Genomic DNA, 18,868 nt, shown 5'->3' on the forward strand with positions numbered 1-18,868 from the left:
TCACACAAATTGGATTTATAAGGATCTTTTTTTTTTAAGTTAATTAGTTTTTTTATTCAGTGTTTTTTCAGTTATTTCATGGAGATATCGCGAGTTCTCTTTGAATAATAATAAGTAGAACTTTTTTCTTTGTTGAAGTCATTTATTATTAATCGCATTGTACTGTTAGAGTATACTTGATATATGCGGCTGATTGCAAATGTATGTAAATGCAATTAAACAAGTGTTGCAATCATGAAGCATAAAGGCCGGCATAAAGCATGGATATATAAATTATGCGGTAGAGGTGCAAAAAATAAAGAAAAAGATGAATTTAATGCGATATGTTAAGTTTGCGCCGCGTGCCGAACAACATTGTACGGTGTATATGAGTGTATATGCGAATATGTGTGTGTGTGTGTGTGGCACACTTCATGTGGCAGTAACTAACTCGTGACATTTATTTCAGTGGCTGTACAGTAACTTTATCCGTCTTTTTACTGCTCTCGTTGCACCCTGCTCTTTCCCATATTCCCTCAAGAGCAAACTCGGTTTTCGTCGCGCGTAGCGCGGCATAAATATTGACAAAATATGTTCTGTCTCTTCCGAGCATATTTAATTGTGTGACAAACCCTCACTGGTGGTCACTTTCTTTGCAGAATATTTGCACTGTTGACTCGTCGCTATATGAAAATATTAAGCTTTAATATAATTTCTACATACATCCCGCATGTACAACTTCTTTCTCGTAACAACTTCTTCTCTCACAATGTACCTGCTATTTAATTTCAGAAATAAATACTTGTGTGACACGGTATACTTGCGACAATATAACGAAAGAGTAAAATATACATAGTAAACATATACGAGCACTTGTAAAAAAACACACTTTTAAAATTAATATTTAACATAGTCTCTACATTGTGTACACATTTTAAGTTATCGCGAATATTTACGAGATTAAAACTCTTATATCAAAAAAGTCATGTAGACGCGAAAAGTGTGCGTTTCGATATGTATCGCATAATATTGCCTCTTTTCCGCATATGATTGGTTGATTTAAGCAGATCGAACCTACGGTTATGATAATGACAGTTTGTATCGTGTCAGCTTTATTTTTTCTCATAATTTAAAGTTTAAAGAGTTTAAAGCACTAGCGGCGATAATTAATTTCTTTATAATTTTAGGGTCGAGTATATCGTTATGTCACGTATTTTTTCAATATTTTTTACTAACGAACGTAGGACTATTTCATTAATGTGTTTTGATATTTTTAAACACGTTCTTTCATTCTTTAATAAGTTTTAATTATTAGTTGCGATAATTAACTTTTTCAAAATTTTGGGATCGAATCATGCACTTTACGCGCTTCGCGCGCGTGTGTTGTTCTAGTTTTGTAAAAAAAAACTATCAGAAAAATATCAGAAAAAGTGGCTATACGCTAATATTCTATATATCGCAAATTCACATAACATCGGACATGACTTGATGTGACATACGATGTATCGGTGCAAGGATAGCATCAGCGAACGGAACTCACCTATTATGGAAGTCCCTTTATGGGCGAATAGTCAAACCGATCGGGTATATGCATCACACATGCGTCATCGTACACATATCTCCAAAATCTACACGCTCTAATCCCATTTACAGATCCCTTCAATCTGTTATTATTCATTTGATAGTAAATTAGTGCATATATGCGTAATTACTATGTTAGTCCGAATTATAGTATAAGCTCAATATTGACTAATGAGAAGGCAATCGGATCATAATAAATTCGTCAATCGAATCACGCGATATGGTAGGAAAAAAAATAACAGCTATCGCAATATTTTTATGTCGACGATCAATGGAGATTGTGCTATTATTGAAACAACGTTCTGCGCAGATAATATAAAAAATGCTATTCTATCTACTCATTATTCTCGCCAAGTTCGTCGGTAATTGTCCGCATCCTTTTCCATGCGGCAGAGAGTCTACATTCCTCGCGCGGATTCCGACATTTTTTTATAATTACAGATTTCATAACCCGATCAATAATATTATTCGTTAAGAATCGTGTGGCGCGGCGGAAATTATACGTAATGTAGGTAATTGAGTCTGCGCTTCTCCCGCATGAACGATGGCCACCGAAGTAACCGTACTCATCAGCTCTCGTTAATGACAGTCAATCGACGCGCCATTAAGTATGCCTCGTCACGAAGCGCGGCTTGATTATTTCCCGCCGATCTGCACGCATCTATCTACGAGTTTAGGTAGAGGTAGATAGGAAGATAGGTAGGTACTCTCTGTACTTTGTCGCAGAGACAGTGCACGCGCATGTAATTAATTACGAACGAATGTATGCGCGCGAGGACACGCATTCGCCGAGTTGTCGCGTGCAGCAGCGGCGCATTATTGTGCCGGAGGATCTGGTTTCTCTGTAATGAGATGAATCATGTGAACTCTCGCGCGTATTTCCACGTAGGTATGTATGTAGATGCGTACGTACGTACGTAAGTTCGTAATACCTGAAACTGGACAGAATATCGTGCGAGTTGGCGACGGCGGCGGCGGCGGCAGCTTCTGGTGCGGCGCGAATTGTTTCCACGGAACGTTTCGATGCGGAAACTCTCCTTTCGCTCTGTAACTTCGTCTCGTTAATTAACGTAATCCGAATCGCTTAAGACGAGCGCAGCTGCGCTTTAGCCATTCCGCGATACGTGAAGATTGGTGCTACGACATAGTAAAGAGCATGAGTACTTTGAATGGCACTGCGGCCTTTAATTACGCAATGCGGTACATTAATTGCCGTTTGTCAATTATCGCTTGAAAAGGTGTACGTAAAAATATTGCAAGAAAAATTTATACTCGGTTTATCAATCGAGTGACAGCTTACACCGTGATAAATAACGTTTAATAATTGCATCTGTCAACGCGACTAAAAATGATTTTGCTTCAATCTCTATTTCGATTTATTTAAACGAGGCAAAATGAGCTGAAATAGAAATAAGTTATCAGCGGCTCGTTTAGTACGATTTAACGAGCGACGTTTTATCTTTCGCGTCACAAACAATTAATAAACAATATTTTTTACGTGATCGATTATGCATAACATATTGTAGAACCGCATTCTAATCATGCAACTCTGCATCGACTATCGCAACCTGTCATTTGCATATAAAACTCGACTGGCTGATGATAAGTAGTCGATTACATTTTCCGGTCCTGGTACGACGGTCGCATCGAGCAAAAATAAAACGTACGTACCGTCGTTGCTTTCTGCGGCGTATGAAGAAAACTGTTCGCGGCTTCTGGGTACGATTGACTTTCCATCATTCGTCGGAACTCGCCGCGATCGCGCCGAGAACTTGACGGTTTATAAATCTCGATTATTTTCGCGGATAGAAACGCGCGCGATTTAATCTCGTTGGTGGAAGAGAAAAGGAGAAAGAGAGAGGTAATGCTACTCTATTGCCGACATTAAAGTTATAAATCCGATGTCCCGCGCAGACGCCAGAACGGGATAATCCCGTAATCAGGCGATGCGAATGAACCTATAAGAGTCCTTCTAAGCAAACCAACAACGCTCCCGATGATTTCTCGCAACAGTATTGTGCAAATCTTGATTATAACCAGTTCTGTATAAGTTTTTTTTATACTTCTGCGAATTGTTGATGCAAAGCATATTATGCATCTTGCAATCTTGCATGTTTGAATTTTAATTCTTTTCTTTTACTTGGAGGCACCATTTCCATTATATTTTTATTCTATTTTTTATATATTTTTTTATATATTCTCTTTATATAATTTTAATTTATTTTAAAAAGATAGAAACTATATTTTTTTGTAATAATTTTTAATTGATGTGCCATTAGTATATTTAACGAAATAAAATTAGCAGCACCCTGACGGGTTAAAAGTGAAAACGAGCATTTCGAGGAAAGAAATTCTCAGCATGGTATTTTTGCACAGTTCTCAAGATCAGAGTCTTCGCATTCAATCGACGTTAATTAAGGAAAGAGTAAGACGAGTAACGCGGTTAATGCGAGAAGGCTCTCCGCTTTGCATTCATCTTCAGGTAACACGTTCTGGGAGTCGAATTCTTCTTTTTCCGAGAATCTCACCGGCGTCGTTTTCTTGATCGCGGCGTTTTTTCTTTTCTTCGCGCGCGCTTCGTTATATCGGCGCGGAATGATAGCAGAATAATAACGTAAGAGCGAAATGCGTGCGAATTCCTGCGAGCGGCGAGGAAACGCCGGGACTGATAATTGCTTTGATTCATGCAGCTATGCCACGGCTTCCGATCCGCGCGAGTTGGTAGTACGTGCAATCGTGCGTGCACAGTTAGCTGACAAGTCACTCCGCAAACGTGTATACAGGTGATATTAATCTCATTCTCTTGAGCTCATTCTCTCGTCGAGATATTTTTGCATCGCAAATATAAAGCTGACGTTGGACGTTCTATTGCTAGCGTTCACTCGTTCACCGTATTTAATGAGTCTGGCTGTCGTAGATGGCTCGATGAGAATGCAGTTAGAATTCCTTAATTTCTTTTTCAGTCTAGACTCTTGCTTTTCGCATTCCTGATCTTCGCTGCGGAAACAAAAATGTGTAGATTTTCATGTTACGGATGCGATCATGGCTGATAAATAAGTTATAATTTTTATAATTTTTACGAATTGTTAATCTATTGATCACAATTGTAGTGTATTAAGTGTATTAATCTCCTGTGAATTTATACATAGATTTTAGTACATTGATACCGGATTTTTATAGTAACAATTGCGTTTATATAGATATATTGTATTCGTGTTAGGAATTTACTCATCTTTAATTTTTTTTGCAGTATTGTATATGTATAGACATGAATAAATATCAACATATGTCATTATTTTTCTTTAGATTATAAAGATGTGCACCATATAACAATCATTTTGTTTGGCATGAGCATATAAGAATGACAAATTTGAAGAATTTTTTTTCAATACTTATGCATGATTTATTTTATTTACTAGAACAACCCAAGCGCGCGCTACGCGCGCGCCATTCTTCGGTTTTGTATTAAAGAAAATAATATTTAAAAAAAATAATATAAAGTTTATTTAAATTTGATTAATATTTTTTTACAGAAATCAGTTGATTAAAGCGTTAATTTACTAATTAAATTTTAAAGTAAAAATATGTTATGCAAATTAAAATAGTAATATGTTGTAAATAATATGTTATAATACCTTATTTTTGATTAATATTTTTTGATAGAAATCAGCTGATAACTGTCAAAAATATTAATCGAGTTTAAAGTATTATAACATATTATTTAAAACATGTTATTATTTTAAAAATTAAATAGCAAATTAACGCTTTAATCAGCTGATTTCTGCCAGAAAATATTAATAAAGCGAAAATTTGCTAATTATATATTCTAGCTTACATATTTATATTTATATTGTGTATGTTTATGAGATATTCGACACACACATATGTATATACATAATTTGAATATTTTGTTTTCAGATCAATATGTGTGCTGTGTACTACAACTTCGCTATTCCACGTATCGGTGAGTGATAAAAATTGTTTATTTTATAACATTTTTATAGCGGTAATGGGGGTGTATATAATATGTTGAAAATTTGAATAATATGTTATAATATCTTATCTGCGATTAATATTTTTCGACAAAAATCAGCTGATAATTGTCAAAAATATTAATTGAATTTAAAATATTATAACATCCCTTTCTAAAAAAGGCATTAATTGTAAGTCGATTCTCGCAAGTACTGTTGCATCTTTTCCGATGCTGATTGACTGATTTCGATTCGCATTGTGCGTTATATTCGTAGCATCGAGAGGCTGCCATCGCGAGGGTTAGTAGTTTAACAGTTTGTTCAAAATAAAATAAAATAAAATAATATGTTTTAAATAATATGTTATAATATTTTATCCGCGATAAATATTTTTTGACAGAAATCAGCTGATAACTGTCAAATATTAATCGAGTTTATAAAGTATTATAATATATTATTTAAAACTAATATTATTTAAAACTAATATTATTTAAAACTAATATTATTTAAAACTAATATCATTATTTTATTTTATTTTATTTTGAACAAACTGTCAAACTGCTAACTCTCGCGATGACAGCCTCTCGATGCTACGAATATAATGCACAACGCGAATCTTGACAGCCAATGAACATCGCGGAAAAGCGACAACAATAAACTTTGATATATGCGAGTATCAACTTTACATATTTTTTTTTAGAAAAGGATTATTATATTCATCTTTTACATCAATATATTATTTTGATCTCTCGAGTTCTTAAGCAATCTGTCTTTTTTCGTTTACGTTGATTTTCCATGAACGCGACTAGATACGATAGGGCAGAATTTCGTAACGTTTGTACGACGCTTATTTCCGAGCCACTCTCGCGAAGATTCAATCCAAATGCGAGGCTTTGGGCTTCTCTCCTGACTGCTCGTAAGAAATACCTCACGTTATACGAAATATGCACAGGGGCTTGTTCAACTGCATGTGCGACCGCAGTCTCCTTCCGGCAACCCCAAAGTAGCATCGCACTCTGCATTTTTATTGGCGCATTACATTATCCCCGCTGCCCGATGGCGGAACGCAGTAAAAGACTGTCCCCGAAAGATACGTACGTGCGCGCACGTCGTGCTCAGCACCTTAGGAATCCACCCGAGGCGGACGCGGAGTGCCTCGAATCTCTTTATTGGAAATTTCGCCGATAACCGATGCTCCATTAAGCTACCGCCGCTGAGAACGTGCTCGCGCGAGTACCTGCACTCCATGCATAAATTAATGGGGCACGGCATGCTTCCTCACGTCTCACGGATTCGGTTGCCGCGCTCGCGGATCACAAGAACCCGACGGCAGGATCGGAATTTATTTGGCCGCGTCTCGTCAACGGTTTACCTCGTTTCGTCTTGAACTGCTGATATGTTTCTTCGGAAGCACACGTCGTTACGGTCGAGAGATTAAAGTTTTTTTGAGCCCGAGAAGAGTACGTTGGTACGATAATCTCGATGTATCTCCAGCGGCAGCGTTTTCATTTTATCGTGAAGATGACTGCTGAAGCGGGTTAATAAGGGAGTCGCGCGGACTTTGCTGTCGCCGGACTCTTGATGAGCTTCAATTTATTCGCAAAGCTTACGGAATATAATAATAAATGTCGCTTCTCTCCTGCACAAGAGCGATTAACTTATAGCGGCTGGATTGCGTGCAGGCAGATAGCTGCGCGTCTGTAAACGACAACCATTATACTTTCATTTCGCGAACGAACTTAATGAAACATTCGTTGAATGTGTACAATTATGCACGTGTATGAAGCAATTTGTTTTACAGTCGGGATTTTACTATCGCAGCTTAATCGCTTGCTTGATTCCCGGCGCTTTGATCAAGAGTATAAGGACACTGCTTTTTTTTATGATACATTACGAAACACGGAACTTTGTAAAAAAAAGCTTACTTAATATTTTCATTCGTCGTTTTTATTCCTACATTGTCGCATAATGTTATTGGCAATCCCTTTCTAAAAAGGGCATTATTGACATTGTTGTCGCGATGCTAATTAGCTGCCTCGATTCGCGTTCTGCGTTATATTCATATAGCATATTAGCATATAAGCATATTCTTATAGCATCGAGCAGCTGTCATCGCGAGGATTAACAGTTTAACAGTTTGTCCAAAATAAAATTAAATAAAATAATATATTATGTTTTAAATAAATATGTCCAAATTAATTAATATTGCTTATTATTTATTATTATATGTATTGATGGATAGTATTTTTATTAATTTATATCACTTTCATTGATCTACACTACTTTCATTGACCTATACTACTTACATTTACTACATAATTTTATATCACCATTTTGCATTTAACTTTTTAATTCATGATGTCCAAATTAATTAATATTGCTTATTATTTATTATTATATGTATTGATGGATAGTATTTTTATTAATTTATATCACTTTTTCATTGATCTACACTACTTTCATTGACCTATACTACTTACATTTACTACATAATTTTATATCACCATTTTGCATTTAACTTTTTAATTCATGATGTCCAAATTAATTAATATTGCTTATTTATTATTATATTTATTGATTAATAGTATTTTTATTGACTTATATTACTTTCATCGATCTACACTATTTTCATTGACCTATACTACTTACATTTACTACTTCCATTGACCTATACTACTTGCATTTACTACACCATTATTTTATATCACTGTTTTAAGCCTTTAATCATGATGTCCAAATTAATTAATATTGCTTATTATTTATTATTATAAATTTTAACTTGTAATATTTTATCGATTTATACTACTTTCATTGACCTATATTACTTACATTTACTACATTTACTACATTATTTTATATCACCATTTTGCATTTAACTTTTTAATTTATGATGTCAAAATTAATTAATATTGGTTATTATTTATTATTATATCGATTGATTGATAATATTTTTATTGACTTATATTATTTTCATCGATCTACACTACTTTTATTGACCTATACTACTTACATTTACTACATTATTTTATGTCACCATTTTGCATTTAACTTTTTAATTCATGATGTCCAAATTAATTAATATTGCTTATTATTTATTATTATATGTATTGATTGATAGTATTTTTATTAATTTATATCACTTTCATTGATCTACACTACTTTCATTGACCTATACTATTAACATTTACTACATTATTTTATGTCACCATTTTGCATTTAACCTTTTAATTTATAATGTCGAAATTAATTAATATTGTTTATTATTTATTATTATATTTATTGATCGATAGTATTTTTATTAATTTATATCACTTTCATTGATCTACACTACTTTCATTAACCTATACTACTTACATTTACTACATTATTTTATGTCACCATTTTGCATTTAACTATTTAATTCATGATGTCCAAATTAATTAATATTGCTTATTTATTATTATATTTATTGATTAATAGTATTTTTATTGACTTATATTACTTTCATCGATCTACACTATTTTCATTGACCTATACTACTTACATTTACTACTTCCATTGACCTATACTACTTGCATTTACTACACCATTATTTTATATCACTGTTTCCCATTTTAAGCCTTTAATCATGATGTCCAAATTAATTAATATTGCTTATTATTTATTATTATAAATTTTAACTTGTAATATTTTATCGATTTATACTACTTTCATTGACCTATACTACTTACATTTACTACATTTACTACATTATTTTATATCACCATTTTGCATTTAACTTTTTAATTTATGATGTCAAAATTAATTAATATTGGTTATTATTTATTATTATATCTATTGATTGATAATATTTTTATTGACTTATATTATTTTCATCGATCTACACTACTTTTATTGACCTATACTACTTACATTTACTACAATATTTTATGTCACCATTTTGCATTTAACTTTTTAATTCATGATGTCCAAATTAATTAATATTGCTTATTATTTATTATTATATGTATTGATTGATAGTATTTTTATTAATTTATATCACTTTCATTGATCTACACTACTTTCATTGACCTATACTATTAACATTTACTACATTATTTTATGTCACCATTTTGCATTTAACCTTTTAATTTATAATGTCGAAATTAATTAATATTGTTTATTATTTATTATTATATTTATTGATCGATAGTATTTTTATTAATTTATATCACTTTCATCGATCTACACTATTTTCATTGACCTATACTACTTACATTTACTACTTCCATTGACCTATACTACTTGCATTTACTACACCATTATTTTATATCACTGTTTCCCATTTTAAGTCTTTAATCATGATGTCCAAATTAATTAATATTGCTTATTATTTATTATTATAAATTTTAACTTGTAATATTTTATCGATTTATACTACTTTCATTGACCTATACTACTTACATTTACTACATTATTTTATATCACCATTTTGCATTTAACTTTTTAATTTATGATGTCAAAATTAATTAATATTGGTTATTATTTATTATTATATCTCTTGATTGATAATATTTTTATTGACTTATATTATTTTCATCGATCTACACTACTTTTATTGACCTATACTACTTACATTTACTACATTATTTTATGTCACCATTTTGCATTTAACTTTTTAATTCATGATGTCCAAATTAATTAATATTGCTTATTATTTATTATTATATGTATTGATTGATAGTATTTTTATTGACTTATATCACTTTCATTGATCTACACTACTTTCATTGACCTATACTACTTACATTTACTACATTATTTTATGTCACCATTTTGCATTTAACCTTTTAATTTATAATGTCGAAATTAATTAATATTGTTTATTATTTATTATTATATTTATTGATCGATAGTATTTTTATTAATTTATATCACTTTCATTGATCTACACTACTTTCATTGACCTATACTACTTACATTTACTACATTATTTTATGTCACTATTTTGCATTTAACTTTTTAATTCATGATGTCCAAATTAATTAATATTGCTTATTATTTATTATTATATGTATTGATTGATAATATTTTTATTGACTTATATTATTTTCATCGATCTACACTATTTTCATTGACCTATACTACTTACATTTATTACATTATTTTATGTCACTATTTTGCATTTAACTTTTTAATTCATGATGTCAAAATTAATTAATATTGCTTATTATTTATTGTTATATGTATTGATTGATAGTATTTTTATTAACTTATGTACACATTTATATATATATATATATATATATATATATATATATATATATAAATGTGTACATAAGTTAATAGAAATACTATCAATCAATACATACATATATATATATATATATATATATATATATATATATATATACATTTATGTACTCATTTATATATACATATATACATTTATGTACACATTTATTTAATTAATATACACGATTTATATTTTTGACAGTTATCAACTGATTTCTGTCAAAAAATATTAATCACGGATAAAGTATTATATCATGTTATATTATATTACTTACAAAATATTATTATTTTAATTATATTTATATGTTTTAAATATGTAAATAATATTATACGAGTATGTTATAATATATACTTATAATATAAACTTATTTGTCCGCGATTAATATTTTTAGACAAAAATCAGCTGATAACTGTCAAAAATATTAATCGAATTTAAAGTATTAAAACATATATTATTATTTAATTTAATTTTATTTTGGATAAACTGTCAAACTGCTGACCCTCGCGATGATAGTCTCTCGATGCTATGAATAATACGCACAACGCAAAACGAGGCAACTAATTAACATCGCGAAAAAGAGGCAACAATACTTGCGAGAATCATCGATTTAACATGCCTTTCTTTAGAAATGGACGAGAACACAAGCGCGCGCTTGTATTGTTCTAGTGTAATAAATAATTGGTGGAATTTGTGCGCGGTTCGATTGATACATATGAATGTATTATGCGTTTTCAATGCGATATATATTGTATCGCATTGATATATATGTATATGCAAAATGTATACTAGTAAAGAAATAAGAGAGAAAGAGGAAGTAGTGACACGGAGACTTTCTGAATGCAATGCGATACTTATCGATCGATTGTCATACTCATGAAATAACTGAAATAATATACGCCAGACATAATCCTATACACAAGTCAAACCTCTGTCTGTACCATCCATTTGCTTGTTAAGATACGGTTTAATTAAAAATTTTTATTGTGAAAAAATTTTTAAAATTTTTATCGTAAGACGGTATGATAAATACGTAAAATATAGCACAGATTTGTATAATATAAATTTATGCGCTAGATATGCGTAGACACACCAGAATTTATTTATCGATTATGTCATTCAAAACTGATAATAATTAATGTATTTATTTAGAATAGACAAATAAAAAGTTATCAATCATGAATATCAAGTGAGAAGTTAAGTTTCAAACATCATAAAATATCGTAAATTAGTAATAATTTTATCAAAAAGATGTAATTATTAAAAATTGTTTTAACATATAGCTAAATCAGGTCCCTCGCGAATCATGGAAAACAGAAAAAAAGAAAGAAGAGAAAAGAGAAATATAAGATAAAAAAAAGATCAAAAAGCGTGCTAAATTCGTTTTCGCGTACACGCGCTCGTTGCTTTCGTTCATATTTCAAAACATGAGCCATCTCATTGAGGGTCACATCGGATTTCATGAATATCGTATTAGGTATGCCGCCACATATATGTCGTTCTAAAGGTCGACACTTGATTCGAATGCACGATAAAGCGAGACGTAATGTCAACTCTGCTTATTTTGCGAGCCGAGTTACATTTCCTCGGAGAATATGGCGCCGAAAATAGGACAGGGCGCTAGAAATGGATCTGCGGTTTTGTGTTGGGAAAATTATGTCGCATCCACTTTATCTTATTCGCAGCTTCCGGTCGATTTTCTTTAGGAAACACGACGGGAGGTAGTAACGATTATCGGCCCGGCAAGCCTAAAAAAAAAATAAAAGGAAAAGTCCGTTATAAAAGCTATAGACCGATTTCATTTTATCGCGACGTTGTCATCGGCGAATTACCGCGTAAACCACCTGCAATGTTCGAGTGGATATTACGTTGGATCTGCAATAACTGTAAGCGTTTCGGGATTTATATCGCGCTTTGGTCTCGCGCGACCATCATATTGAACACAGCGTGCGCGCGCGATTTGCTAAGCCCCTTATCGTGCTGAACAATATTTGATCAATGTATTTTTGAAACACGATTTAAATTCCTCGGGCTATTAAGAGCCAAACATGGGTAATAGTACGTCAGTTTCAAAGGAAATTAATTTTCCTGAAAATCTATTGCTCAAAGAGCATTAATTTTACTATCTAGAGTTTACTGATCGTACGCCGGAAAAATATCGAGATTGATCACTGATTCGGGAATCGAATCTTTCGCAACCCCTGTCGAGCTGGTCCCACCTTTCAAAAATAAAAACAAATAGCACATAATATATAATATACATAATTATGAGCCATTTATGGGCTTTTATATCCCGCATTTGTGTATTGTGTTTGCATAACAAGTATTTAAAAAATTTCGAACTATTGAGTTAATAAATATTAACTATTGACTCAATAAATTCTCAATAATTGACTCGTGAATATTTTTGAAGCTTATATTAAGATATCTAAACATGGAATTAAGTAATTCGTTTCATTTGGCAGGATCTCAGACTTAAATGTCGGTCGCGTCTACCACCTATCTAATATTAAGAGTAGTGGTATAAGAAAATTATATTACTTTATTTTAGCACTAATATCTATGACATTTATTTATATAGTAGGTAGTTACAGTTTTATTTTTATTATCTTCATTAATATTTAATTTTTTTCTGATTCGATTAATTAATCCATTAATTAAATTTATATTATTTAAATACGATTTATGAGTAATGTTTTCTTACATAGCAAGTACATTTTTAAATATAATTTTCATATATAATTTTTTAATTTATCCCTTTCTAAAAAAAGGCATGTTATTGACATTGTTGTCGCTTTTCTGCGATACTAATTGGCTGTCTCGATTCGCGTTGTGCATTATATTCATAGCATCGAGCAGCTGTCATCGCGAGAGTTAGCAGTGTGTTTGACAGTTTGTCCAAAATAAAATAAAATAAAATAAAAAGTATTATAATATATTATATTACTTAAAATATATTATTTTAATTATAATAATATATTGTAAATAAAATAATATGTTATAATATATAGTTATAATATATGTATACTTTATCCGCGATTAATATTTTTTGACGCAGAAATCAGTTAATAACTGTCAAAAATATAAATCGAATTTAAAATATTAAAACATATTATTATTTTATTTTATTTTATTTTGGACAAACTGTCAAACGGCTAACCCTCGCAATGACAGCCTCGATGCTATGAATATAATTTACAATGCATATTGAGGTAGCTAATCACAAAAAAGAGGCAACTTTTAGGCAGCTTGCGAATACAGAATTATGCGCGATTCCATTTTAAAATCAATGGACTATTTTATTCTCAATTTAGCGTCAATATCTCATAAATGATTAATTTAACGCTGCTATATCTTTTCGCGTATATATTACAGATTGTTTCGAAATACACTGTGCACAGAGATGAAAATAAAGTTGAAAAAAAATCTATTTTCCGAAAAATTTGGAAATTGTTTGACGTCTTCTTTCAGCGACAAGAAGAATTTTCGCAAAAAAAAAGGAACACTCGATCCATTAGCTTAAAATTAAAATTTCACAATACAGATTATATATATATATATATATATATATAAACTTGCGAGAATTGACTTGACATGTCTTTTTTAAAAAAGGCCTAGAACAACACAAGCTCGTGCAACGCGCGCACTATTCCTCAAATTTATTTATGTTAAATAGAATTATACAGAAATCAGCTGATAACTGTCAAAAAATATTAATCGAGTTTAAAGTCCTATAACATTTTATTTAAAACATATTATTATTTTAATTTTCATAACATAATATTATTTTAAAATTTATTTAGCAAATTAACGCTTTAATCAGCTGATGTATGTCAAAAATATTAATAAAGCATAAATTGGCTAATTAAAATTTAAAATAATAATAAATTATAAAAATTAAAATAGTAATATGTTGAAAATAATAAATTATAATGCTTTATCTAGGATTAATATTTTTTCACAGTTATCAGCTGATTTCTGCGTCAAAAAATATTAATCGCGGACAAACTATAAATATATTATAACTATATATTATAACATGATTTTATTTACAACATATTATAATTATAATAATATATTTTAAGTAATATAATATGTTATAATACTTTATCCGCAATTAATATTTTTGACAGAAATCAGCTGATTAAAACGTTAATATGTTAATTAATTTTTAAAATAAGAATATGTAATAAAATTTATAAAATAATATGCTTTAAATAAAATGTTATAGTACTTTAAACTCGATTAAAATTTTTTGACATTTATCAGCTGATTTCTGTCAAAAAATATTATTCGAGTTTAAAGTATTATAACATATTATTTATAACATTATTATTTTAATTTTTATAGCATATTTTTATTTGGGCAAGAATATATGTATTTAGATTAAAAAATAACTCCAGCTCGATTATTTAAATATCTCATATTACCTATATGTGTCATATTTAAAAAATTATATTATTAAAGCAAATGAGCTGGGATTATTTCTTACTAAACTGCATAGTAAAATTAATCAAACATATTTAATATTTTATTGTAATAGATATTATTATTGTGATAAATATTAATCAGAGAAATTCTCATAAAATTCTTTCCATATCATATTGTCCCACGATTACCATGATTTTCAGGGTAAATTTTAAGATAAAATCCTCTGTGTTTATTACTTACAAAATATTATAATTTTAATTATAATAATATGTTGTAGATATGTAAATAATATTATACGAGTATGTTATAATATATTCTTTTAATATAAACTTATTTGTCCGCGATTAATATTTTTTGAAAAAAGCAGCTCATAACTGTCAAAAATATTAATCCAATTTAAAATATTAAAACATATATTATTATTTAATTTAGTTTAATTTTGGATAAACTGTCAAACTGCTGATCCTCGCGATGATTGTCAACAATAATTGCTGGAATCGATTTAACATGTTTTTTTTAGAAAAGGACTAGAACAACACAAGCGCGCGTTATTCTTCAATTTTATGTTAAAAAGAATGATACAGAAATCAGCTGATATAACTGTCAAAAAATATTAATCGAGTTTAAAAAGTACTATAACATTTTATTTATAACATATCATTATTTTACTTTTTATGACATAATATTATTTTAAAATTTAATTAACGCTTTATTAGTATTTTTTGACAGAAATCAGCTGATTAAAGCGTTAATTTGTTTGCTAATTAAATTTTAAAATAAGAATGTGTTATAAAAATTAAAATAATATGTTTTAAATAATATGTTATAATTTTCCTTAAACTCGATTAATATTTTTGACAGTTATCAGGTGCTTTCTATCAAAAAATATTAATCGCAGATAAGGCATTATAACATATTATTTACAACATATTTCCATTTAAATTTTTATAACCTATTATTTTAAAATTTAATTAGCAAATTAATGATTTATTAGTATTTTTTGATAGAAATTAGCTGATTAAAATGTTAATTTGTTAATTAAATTTTAAAAGAATAATTAGTAATAAAAATTATAAAATAATGTTTTAAATAAAATGTTATAGTATGTTTAAACTCGATTAATATCTTTTGACAGTTATTAACTGATTTCTGTGAAAAAATATTAATCTAGTTTAAAGTACTATAACATTTTATTTAAAACATATTATTACTTTATAATTTTTATTACATACTATTATTTTAAAATTTAATTAACAAATTAACGCTTTAATCAGCTGATTTCTGTCAAAAAATATTAATCAAGTTTAAACAAACTTAATATAAAAATATCATTCTTTTTATATAAAATCGAAGAATGGCGCGCGCGTAGCGCGCGCTTATGTTGTTCTAGTTATTATAAAATTTGTTATAAGTTAATTATAAAATAATTTAACATAATTCAACCTTTATAATATTTTATTTGTATAACTATACTTTTTATATAGAAGTATGTATTGTATTAGCTTGTTTTAGCTGTTTTAAAGTTTTAGATAATCTTTAATGAACTCGATTCGAAGGCATTTATAATTGTGGTCTCACTTGAAAACGGATATCACGAACCTCAAAATCAGCAAGCAAGCAGATTCGCGAAATCGGTCATTGAATCGTGGCCAAAAATCGGAAAAATAAACAGGATTCGAGGCGCCTAGTTTTGAACCACTCGCCAAGGTTTCTCACTTTTTAACCTACCGCTCTTTTTTTTTTCTCTTTTCCCTCTATTCTTCCACCGCATTTTCTCTTCTATTCCTCTCTCACTAACACACGCAGTTCAATACACCACATCATCTCTTTCCTCGCTTCTGCTCGCCTCCTCGCAGAACGATAAATTTCCCAGACTTAAATCCCGGTTGGCGCGCGACCACGACCACTCACCGACGACCGCTTCCGCTTCCATGGTGAATTTGTACCACGCGTCGAGCACGGAAATGCGGTTTGTATAAGCTTCGTGCCCCCTTGTTTACCGGCCTGACGACATATTTACGAGAACTGAGCCCCTTTCGATTCAATCTCGATATTTGGTCAGATTCTCTTTCAGTCGCTCTCAGTATTCTGTACCTCGCGTCGTTCTCGCGGGATGAGACTTATCAGACATTTTTGCCGCTTGCATTTTTTTATGCCGCACGCGCATCCTCCTTTCCTCTTCTTATCTTTTTATCTCTCATGCCGTTTCATTCGCGTTTCCACACGCTGACGTCGCGTCGGAGTAAGCGAATTATTAAGAGCGCATGGCACTCCATGAAGCCATTCATTGTTTTCCACGTAGCTGGATTTATCGTCTTGGCGGCGTCTCGCTAAAACCTTCTTCGTACCGTGCAACGGACTAGTTTAGGGCGGACCCCGTTAGGGCGTACGTGTCTGTGAACGTAAGCACGATACATGTTCTCAAATTAACTCGGTTAAAGCGATAATCGATCGGCTGCGCTCTGCATCTTATTGTTAGTGTTCAAGAAATAACAAAATCGATTTTTTCATTTTAATCACAAATATATTATCATTTGCGTTTAAATAGTTCTTAATGTTTTATGAAAAAAGTTATTTCTACCAAAAACTGCTAAACTTTAATCTTTAAATTGTTTTTATTTTCTTATCTGAAATAATCAGGATTTGAAATTGATCTTGTGACATAATTTTTTAAAATTGTGAATTTGTTGATTAAACAAATATCAAAAATCTATTTTATATATGTAAACTCTTTATTATAGATCTCAATTCTATATTTATAGTCATTTTTTTAGCAGACTGTACATCTCGCAGAATCCAAATTGTGATTTGTATATGATATTGTGTATTGTATATGATATATTTATGTCAGAAATGAATACGTCAATTTTAGCATGATTTGATTCGTATTAAGTCATTCGTGGAAAATTATAACAATTAATAGCAAAAATGAGAGAGAGAGAAAGAAAGAGAGAGGAGACCCTAAGATCTCATCACTAAGAGTGTGGAAGGAAAAAGGTCGAGTGATATCGGAACTTTATTATGACGTCATAAAAGGGATAGGCTGTATGATTGCCGCCCTTCATTCGTCATTCGGTTCACGACGCTAGTCACGAACGCATTCAACCCTCTTCAGATTATACGATAGCGAGGGAGTCAACGTGTCACGTGTCGAATTTATGTATGATTCACATCAAACTTTCTGATCGTTTTCAAAATTATTATTTGCGGCAGGATTTTAAGCTATGTAAATTGTTATACAATTATGTTGCATTCGTATTTTCATATTTATAATTGATCACTCATACGGCAATCAACAATGTTAATCAATTCTCTGTGTTTGTATGAATTGTGAATTGAATGTTTAATAATTAAAATATTGTCAGTAATTAACGTATACAATTGAACGCATAATACGTGAATAGATTTGCAAAATTAATGCATGGTCTCAAGTATTCGATATTTTGAGTATGAAATTAGAAAAATATCAAACCAGATAATGATTAAAATTTTTACATTGTTTTTAATTACAATTAACTAATAAAAGAAATTTTTATTAGACATATATAACATATATTTCTGCACGGAATAAAATAGCTATATAATATTTTTCTGTTAATAATGTAATATTTTATCTGCAATATGTAAATTAGTTCAACATCAAAATAAGTGCTAA

General features: G+C 30.2%; 1 long non-coding RNA gene across 1 annotated transcript in view; it reads left to right on the forward strand.

The window, feature by feature from the left end:
- The window catches only part of LOC145945970 (uncharacterized), a 169,662-nt gene that overhangs the window by 51,917 nt on the left and 98,877 nt on the right, over nucleotides 1-18,868 (forward strand). Inside the window, exon 9 of the long non-coding RNA XR_014426949.1 lies at nucleotides 5,479-5,524. This is a non-coding gene — a long non-coding RNA (uncharacterized LOC145945970). The remainder of the gene's footprint in view (nucleotides 1-5,478; nucleotides 5,525-18,868) is intronic.

Source organism: Prenolepis imparis, unplaced genomic scaffold, assembly GCF_030444845.1.
Source record: "Prenolepis imparis isolate NDT839.2.m4 unplaced genomic scaffold, iyPreImpa1.0 SCAF_2, whole genome shotgun sequence".
NCBI classification, from domain to species: Eukaryota; Metazoa; Arthropoda; class Insecta; order Hymenoptera; family Formicidae; genus Prenolepis; species Prenolepis imparis.